Genomic DNA, 9,680 nt, shown 5'->3' with positions numbered 1-9,680 from the left:
CTGACAAAACTGTAAGGCTGGTTCAGGTCCCTGCTGCGTTTGATTCAACCAGATTCCCAGGGAGCACCACCTATTTTGACGTCAAGGCATGTGGGCGGAGTCGAAAATGGGAAGATCTCAGGAGGTGGTGGGCTTGTTTGGAGCTGAACATGGCGTCCTCGGAGGTGGTGAGCCGGTATGGGAGGGACAAAGCCCTGAGTGTGGGACAACAGTGCATGCTTCTCTAAAACTAACACATGCTCCATTTATTTTTAAAAAAGTACTGTATATTCTTTAATGTGTTTTTTTGTTTTGTTTTGTTTTTTTACAAATTCACAAGCTCCTGTTTCTGCAGCCAAAATATAGGAATCTGAAAGGTTTTCACATTGATCGGTATAAATGTTTCTCCTGAAAAAAACTCCCCCGCATGTAAACATTTCCTTATTGAGATGTGATCTTTGTGAAAGATAAAGGAAGTAGAAACCGAGGAAGAAAGCAGATGGAGAGTGGGAAAAAAGAGCCTCCCCAGTTTGGACTCCTCCAGTCTGGAAGATGTCCCATCGTCTCCTACCTACTACAGCCAAGTGTTTCTTAATCCATCACTGCAAACCTTCAAAAGAACAAAGTCCCCCTCCTTTAAAAACATGGAAGCATCCCAGTTGGAGTTATCCTTCGCACCCAAAGTGCAGCACGAGTGAGCAGGCAAGTTTCACCATGTGCTCGTAAGCTCCCGGCGAAGAGTCTGGCAAAAAGAGGAAGCTCAAAGAGAAGAGGCCAGGAGAGCTGACCAGCTGTTGCTGAAGGCCTTCAGATTCGGCTTACCCGTCTGGTGTGGAGAGGATGGATGGCTGGTGGAGGACACGAGGTGTACGGAGGTGGCAAGGGGCCGGGTTTGATCCCACGGGTCCTCATGTAGGATAGGAATTGGTCCGGGATTTCGGCTAGCACTTCTTTAGCCAGGCGAGCCATGCTGAGGATGTGGTTTCCTCGCCGATCAATGTAGTCTCTGAAAGGAACAAACTAAGGAGGGAAGAAGAGACAGTTATACGTATTATGAAAAAAGATTAGAACCGACAGAATAGAACATACAGAGATTTTCCACTAAAGAGGTTCCAGTGCTGGCCCAGGGCTGGAGCTGGTTCTTAATAGATTTGCATTTGGGTACAAAAAATCAGACCTGACCAAGTCCTGGCCCATAGCCATCATTTACGAACCAGACTCGACCTGACAAATTAACAGTAATTACAGGTCCGAACCTGAATCCCCTCCCACCCCCCACCCCCCACTGACATTTTTAATTAAGCTTTGAATGCTTGTATAGTTATTAACGGTCGGCGGATGCGAACGGCAGAATAAAAGGGGCTGAGGGGGTGTTTGTCCTTTCATGGCCGTCAAAGAGCATTCAATCCCTGCTTCTGCCTGCATTCTGTTTATTCAGACATGGACCCTGCTCTGACATGTCTACGAGGATATTTTGGGATGTCACCTGTTTGGGTCGTTGGTCGCGCGCGTCCGCTGAGTGCAGCGGCTGAATGAATGTCCATTTGGGCTTTTGATGGGTCGCTGCCTGGCAGTATAGTCCCATCTGAAACTTAACTGAACTTTTTTTTTACCTTATTCAAGGCCATTCAGCACACGGTCAAATAGCCGCGTGTGGCTGGTGATTGTAAGGCAAGCCATGTTGCCATATAATTGGATTGTCAACCATGTGCGTCTGCAGACGCAATCAAAAGCCCGACACCGACCCGGCCCGCCCATCCAGCACATTATTATGGCCTGGCTCAAATTCACTTTGGGCCGGGCCAGGCTTTGGGCCGGGTTATAAATGACAGCTTTAGTTCTTAATTAGTTCCAGCCAGTCAGAGAGCCAGCTTGAAGTTGTTACGTCACATTAAATGTCTCTTACAGGAAATGATTGCCCCTCCGTGGTTCTGTAAAGGACCATGATAATGAGGTTTGTGTCATTACTCCTGCACACACACATCTTAATATGGTCAGTTTACTTTATCAAATCTGTTGGTGTATGTGTCATTTCTGATCTCCAAACATATTTGTCAATGCTCCAGCAGATGGGAGTTCAGCAGAATATGTACATAAATAACAGCTGGTGAGGTTCAAAAGGCCCAAAAATGTCATTAAATGGAGATTTGAGCAGTGTTTATAAATCCAACTGAAAACGATGATTGTGAACGCAGCACTGTGTGGTGCTCCGACCACCAGGCCAGGGAATCTTGACTGCCATTCAAAAAACACACATTTACATCTGCTGCTCATTTCTGTGAGACCTCCTTCAGCTAAGGTTTCTGTTCTTTGCTCTGGCCCAGCACCGACGTAACACCAGTTTTTGTGTGGCAGACGTTACAGTGGTAGAAAACACACACACACACACACACGCACGCATGCACGCACGCACGCACGCACGCACGCACGCACGCACGCACGCACGCACGCACGCACACACACAGTTAAATCATATCACCTGGACAAGTTTTTTTAAACTGGAAGAGTCGGTGTCAAGTAAACACCAGCTCTGCTTTAGTGCTGGAACATGAAGGGGTGGGAATTATAATTTGATGCTGCACAATGAGGACAAGAATGATTCCAAATTGATTTAAAAAGTCCGTGCTACTATTTATTGTAAATTACACTGTAAATATTCATGTGGAGGAACATAAAAAGGTTGTACTCTGAAAGGGTGGAAGTGAAGCACCTGGACAGTTTATAGTGAGCACATAACAGAGAATGGACTAAGATGGTCGACTGGGACATGAAACAACACCTTCAGCATGAAGAGCCAGTGTTTGGAAGTACCGTATTTTTCGCTGTATAAGTTGCACCTTTTTGCACAAATTTGCAAATCCTCCCCATATTTATAAACCACTTTTTGGCTGAGATTTGACGATTTCATTCATTCTGACATGGAAAATACTGAACACTACCATTTTCAGCCACTAGAGGGCCCTCAAGTAATATGGCAAGCCAAATGTCTCATTAATAGGTAAAAGTGGCTATTAATGAGACACTTGGCTTGCCATAACAAGCCACCTTCGTTTCGCTCTGGAACTCCTGGAGCAAACATCAAATCAGCTGCATTTCACCGCGCCACCCAGGTGAAATGCAGCTGATTTGACTGTTAAAGTGCATTTATTAAGGAAAAGTTCAACTGAGACACACCTTTGTTATAATGTCAAGAAAACAAATAATTGGTTTTAGGTGGTTATCTTGGTATATTTTGAAGAAATGCACAGCGAGTCCTCCCTCTGCGCGTTCCCACAGCTGTGAATCGGCTTTTGAAATGCAACTGACTTGACCGTCAAAGTGCATTTATTAAGGAAAAGTTCAACTGAGACACACCTTTGCTATAATTTCGAGCAAACACATAATTGTTTTTAAGTGTTAATCTTGTTAAATTCTTGTTAAAAGTCCTCCTGTGCAATCTCCTGCGGCTGTCATTCGGCAGCCAATCGATTTTTGGCACAACACTGGCCCACAGTTCCGGGTGGTCAACGGTGACGCATAATAGATGCGACTTATGCGGCGAAACGGCATATTCATGTATTTTTCCACTTTAACACACATATTTGGACTGATACGACTTATACAGCGGTGTGACAAGTACGGCAAAAAATACGGTAATATGACTTCTATGTTTTAGGACTGCATTGCAATGTAGGTGAAATGTAAGGTGCCTACTTCTACCATTTGGTGGGAAAAAAGATTGACACAACGGAAAGAGGAAGAAATGCCTAACTCAGAACAAGATGGTCAAGCACTGGGACATATTTTTTTTTTAATTAATCAAGTTCCAGCAAACAAACAGTCATTAAGTGGAGAGTTTGGGAATATGTTGTACCTGAACAATGTCCCTCTCGGCATATCGTCCCTGGGATGAGATTCTCTCTTCATCCCCGTCCAGCTCGATCATTTCTATGAAGGGAAGCACATCAGTCAGGAGACTTAAATGGCTGAATCTCTAGTGAACAAATAAGCCGCATGACTTCTGTGTTTCAGTCGCCTGATGTCATTTGCATGCCACTGGCTTACATTTCCGAGGAGACAAACGTGGACTGATAAAAAGAATCTGCACGGCTGAGCGTGATGCCGTGGGGCCGGAAGCTACAAAAAACCGTGTGCTTGGGGGAAGATGATAGAACGTGTTTTAGCAAAGCCAGCAATGAGCACCGCAGGGACATAATGCTGCCATGCACAGCGGCTTCAGAAGCATCATAATTGTTGAATCTCGTTGACTTCACGGGCTCGAGCTTGCTTTCACAGAGGACTTCTCTGTAGATTGTAAACAACTCAGGAGAGAGGTGAGAATTGTGACCAACGTCTTATTAGAAAAAAGACAAAAAAACAAACAAAAAAACAACCGCAAACCAAAACACAACCACTTCCAGAAAGGCAGTTGTGAATTTTCTTTTCTACCTTATGTCATTCTGAGGGTAAGGGAGGAAATAAAGCAGCGGGGGGAAAAAATAAGCTGCACAAGGAAGGTTTGAACCATGTGGGAGACGAGATAGGAAGAAGAAAAAAGGTTGAAGGCAAAGATTACTGTGCACTAATTAACACACAGACACACAAAACTCCCCATGCTCACCATCAAACTCTGCTGGTCCGACCCCCACTATTATAATCGACATGGGCAGCGATGCAGCCTGGAAAGGGTGGAAAGGGAGAGAACAAGCACTTCAGAGGCAGAAAAAAAGGCGATAATCTATTCACCATCTGCTGTCTTAAACCTCACAGAGCGTCAGAGAAATGCCCCTGCAGTTTATTAACTGCGTGTTAAACGTAACCGTCCGTGGAAACGAAGCTCTGTAGAAAAAGTTATCCCCGTTGTCAAAGACGGGAGGGGTTCGTCCAATTTCATCTGCCGTCCGCAGCACGCTTTACGAATCCTCGCCCGAAGCTGGTTTTTAATTTCATGCACTTTCAAACTTATTTATTTCTCCGAAAGCTTGACAGCTCAAAAATGACTCATTTACATCCACCTCTGCCCTAAGCCTGAGCTGAACGGCCAATCTGCATCACAATATTGTTTATTAAATTTGAGCCGAGAGGGATGGGAACTTACAGCCTGAGTGATGAAGGAAGGCTTTTTCAGTGTTTCATAACTTCCTTTCTTTATTAGATAGAGGCCTAAATTGCCTGAGAAACGAGGAGCATGGAACTCCTGACGGCTAGTAAATAATTACTCTCATCTTAGTTTACAATGAGATTACACAATGCGAGGAGGAAGAGGAGGCTGGATGCTCGGTGGAGCTGGGGAATGTGAAGCAACAAACGCAAAATCTAGTGTTAACCATGGCACATATGAACTCTAATCACACTTATTGGAGGGAGAGTTGTTAAAGCTGAACACAGCAGGACTTCAGCAGGAGGTGTAGAGGAAGAAGGCAGTGGTAGCATCACTCCCTCCTTACCCCTTTCACTGGTGAAGATGAAACTAAAACTAAGAAGCACTAACAAGAGGTGCTTTTTATTGTCTTCCTTTCGTTTTGGGAGTTTGTCGGTTCCTCACGATCGCTTATGGAGCTTTAATTGTGATTCATTTGGTGACTTATGGGAAGTTTCATGAAAAAGATGTTTCACCATTTACAAAAGCAACTGTCATTTGTAAACATCAAAGTTCATGCTCAATAATCCAGGTAGAAAAATCCAACAAAGTTAAGCCGCGTCCTCTGGACGGTTTCTTTTTGTTGAAACCAGGTGCCGGAACACAAACAGCAGGCGGTCCGGCGGGGGGAGGGGGGGGTGTTCGTGGGTCCTCCCCCAGAAAATTTGGAATAAAAGAGATGTCATTTCCTGCATGTTGGTGCATTAGAAACAGGTCTCTCTTGTAAATGAGTCCTCGAGGCTCAATGAGACTAACAACTTGCATAAATAAAAGTTGAACTGAAATTAATATTTTAGAAAGCAACAACAACAAGGCTGTGTGTGAATAGAGCAGCTTCGATTCTGTGTCCTCCCCCCTCTCCCCCCCACACACCCACTTCACTGTCCGACCCGAAACCTTCTCAGCTGAATTCAGTCCTGCACGTTGTTGCTCCTCCTGCTCCAATCGCCATCACCACTGCCTTTCGGTGCTTCAATTCTCAGATGTCCTGCTAAGGACAATCCATCCATTTATTTTAGATAATAAATTGTCTTGTCGACATTTTGATCGCTGTTATTTTGAAAAATTAGTGCTGTTGTTTTGAAACGTGATGTAATGTGAATAAAACTCAAACATTTCTCTCGCTGTATTTTTTTTTTTACTGTAAGCTTTCTTATTTATTAAGTCAGAAATGTATGCTGTCTGCAGGGCGCACAGCTGAAGGTGGATGAAGACATTTCATCCCCGTGGGACATGCGGTCTACGTCTCTGCTGGGCAGGAGCGTGTGCGCGAGCTGGTGCACGTAGTGCGGCTAGAACATCCACTCCACAGACTGGGCAACGTCTCCTCTCATTGTATTTTTAATGAATAATCAAAATAAAAATGTGCCATGACTTTGGACTTTTAGGGGCGGAGATTTGAGTTGCCGGATCCGAGCAAACAGTTGCCGGAACACAGCCGGTCAAAATGAGAGAGTTCCCAGATCTTGTTCCGGCAGGATCCGGCTTAAATTAAGCCCTGGTTGAAATGTTTCGCCTTTCATCCAGAAGACGTCATCAGTCCGAGGAGCCACAAAAAACTCAGTCTTATAAGTCTTCTACCTGGATTATTGAGCATCAGGATATTTTGAACCACTTTGACCATGACTGCCTCAAAGGAGTCGGCGGGGGAGAGGGTGGACTCCAGAAACCATCTCAGCACCATCAAACTGGTTGACCCACTATGTGAAGGTGCTATTTATTATGTAAAGATGAACTTCTCAGACCAGTAAAACTTTAAATTTTGTTTTCACTGTCAAGTCTGTCTGTGTTGTGCAATGTTCTGTAAACGAAAGGAATTGCACAATTTTCCTGTATTTTATGGGTTTTCACAAACCTGCTAGAGGTGTAGTGAATACAAACTGGGACAGAAACAGAAAAGTAATGGTCAAATAAGCTGCTGATGATTCTCAGACATGCAGGACATGGTAAATAAATTAAAGTTAAAACCAAAACAACTGGACTTCTATTCTGTAGATGAAGACGTCACACGTCCCTGGATGGGAAGCGAAACATCTTCAGCAGCAGAATAGAATTCCAGTTATTTTGTTTTTAACTTTTTTGGGATTTAACCGGTTTGATGGCCTCAGGATTCCATCTCTGCTCTTTGCGGATGACGTGGCCCAGTTGGCGTCATCGTGCCGTGATCTCCAGCTCTCACTGGAGCGGTTCACAGCTGGGATGAGAACCAGAACCTCCAAATCTGAGGCCATAGTCCTCGGTCAGAAAAGGGTGGATTGCTCTCTTCAGGTCGAGGGCGAGGTTCTGCCTCAAGTGGAGGAGTTCAAGTATCTCTGGATTTTATTCACGAGTGAGGGAAGAATGGAGAGTGAGATTGACAGATGGATTGGTGCAGCGTCTGCAGTATTGTGGACTCTGTGCCGGTCCGTTGTGGTGAAGAGGGAGCTGAGCTGTAAGACAAAGCTCTCTGTTTACACGTTGGTCTATGTTCCTACCCTCACCTATAGTCACGGGCTCTGGGTAGTGATAAAAAATAAGAGATCGCAGATACAGATGGTTGAAATGTTTCCTCCACAGGGTAGCTGGCCTCTCCCTTAGCAATAAGGTGAGAAGTTCAGTTATCTGGGAGAGACTCAGAATAGAACCACTGCTCCTCCACATCGAAGGGAGCCAGTTGAGGTGGTTCGGGCATCTGTTAAGGACGCTTCCTGGGCGCCTCCCCAGGGAGGTGCTTTGGGCATGTCCGACTGGGAGGAGACCTCGGAAAGACCCAGGACACACAGGAGAGACTATGTCTCTCGATTGGCCTGGGAACACCTTGGAGTTCTCCCAGAAGAGCCAGAGGAGGTGGCTGTGGAAAGAGATGTCTGGGCCTCGCTGCTCAAGCTGCTGCCCCCGAGACCCAACTTCGGAACAAGCAGAAGATTGATGGATGGATGGATTTAACTGTCAAATAGTAGAAAAGGTGCTTCTGAAGAAAGCTTACATGATCAATCATTATAAATAATTGGAATGTGATGTGTTACTGTACATTGACTATGGACTCCTTGGTCTGTGCCATGTCTGTGATCACACCATCTGAGATGATGAGGAGGATGAAGTACTGCGAGCCGTCAGTCACTGCTGATGCATACCTGCCATCAGAAAAGATGAGAGAAAATAAGTTAATGTTAAAATTTATTAAACAAATTAAAACAAAACAAGGAGGCACACTGGATGGTTACTCTGCTCACAGGTTTTCTTTGTCCCAGGGAGAAAGAAAATGGAATATTGTGTAGATATTAACTCGCTGAAGTTGCCCCTTAATGAGACCCATGCTTAAGCCTCTCCATTGCCTCAGCAATTACCTTCCCAAAATCTCATGTCGGGGAATGACTCCTCAGAGATCAATATAACTGTTGTATCGTACTGAAGAAAAATGGCCCAATTAGAAATTCATAACAGTCCAAAGTAATGTGGTTCATGTAAAATGAAGAATATGCATTTCTTTTTATTGACTGAGCAATTTAAAAGCACAAAAATATTCAGATGTTACAGCAAAACAAATAAACTGGTCATCAGTAAAGCAACGATTTATAACAAACAAATCTGTCTCTAATCTTTAATTACCGCTTGCAACTAAAAACAAAAAGGCAATAATGTTTAAGCCCATGTTTGTCTGTTGTGTTGATGAATCTGTGCATGAACCACTGGATATATTTTATTGAAACTTTAAGAAAATATTTATTTGGTGTACATTTACAACTGATTGATAGTTGAAATCAACCAAACTCAAGATGGCTGCCATAGCAAAGTGACCTCAGCAAATGCAAAAATGTCTATAATTCAATCAGTTTACCAGATATTGAACTAAATGGGTGTGGCAGCTGGGAATCCTCACCAGCACATACTGCAAGGACTAAATCAATGCACGAACTGCTTGCAAAACTTTGTCATGACCTAACCTATTAAAGGCTACTATGCTTGTCTGTTAGTTAAATATCTCATGAATCACTGGACAGATTTTAATAAAAGTCTAGGTAATAATCGTTGGACATACATGTGGAACTAATTAAATATTGAAGGTTGGAGGAGGACAAGTCCATCGTTACGGATCAAAACGTCGGTCTGTTCGACCTCCGGACGGACGGTTCGGCTCCAAACAGTGAGATTACCAAAACCAAACGAACAAAATAGATGGCAGTTCGGCTCCGGTTCAATGGTGGAGGGGAACAACAACAATGCTGACAGGATCATGCTGCTAACAGGACCATACTGCTAACAGGACCATGCTGCTAACAGGACTATGCTGCTAAGAGAACCACATTGCTAACAGGACCACACTGCTAACAGGACCATGCTGTAACAGGACTATGCTGCTAAGAGAACCACACTGCTAACAGACCACACTGCTAACAGACCACGCTGCTAACAGGACCACGCTGCTAACAGGACCACGCTGCTAACAGGACAATGCTGCTAACAGGACCACACTGCTAACAGGACCATGCTGCTCACAGGACCACACTGCTAACAGGACCATGCTGCTCACAGGACCACACTGCTAACAGGACCACGCTGCTAACAGAACCACACTGCTAACAGGACCATGCTGCTCACAGGA

The 9,680-nt window shown here is 44.4% G+C and overlaps 1 pseudogene; it reads right to left on the bottom strand.

The window, feature by feature from the left end:
* Positions 1 to 319: 319 nt before the first annotated feature.
* Positions 320 to 9,680, bottom strand: part of LOC119415445 — a 109,696-nt pseudogene continuing 100,335 nt past the window's right edge.

The sequence above is a fragment of the Nematolebias whitei genome, chromosome 10, assembly GCF_014905685.2.
Source record: "Nematolebias whitei isolate Nwh7 chromosome 10, NemWhi1, whole genome shotgun sequence".
NCBI lineage: Eukaryota > Metazoa > Chordata > Actinopteri > Cyprinodontiformes > Rivulidae > Nematolebias > Nematolebias whitei.
The sequence above is the reverse complement of the archived record's forward strand: the minus strand, read 5'-3'. Positions and strand labels throughout refer to the sequence as shown.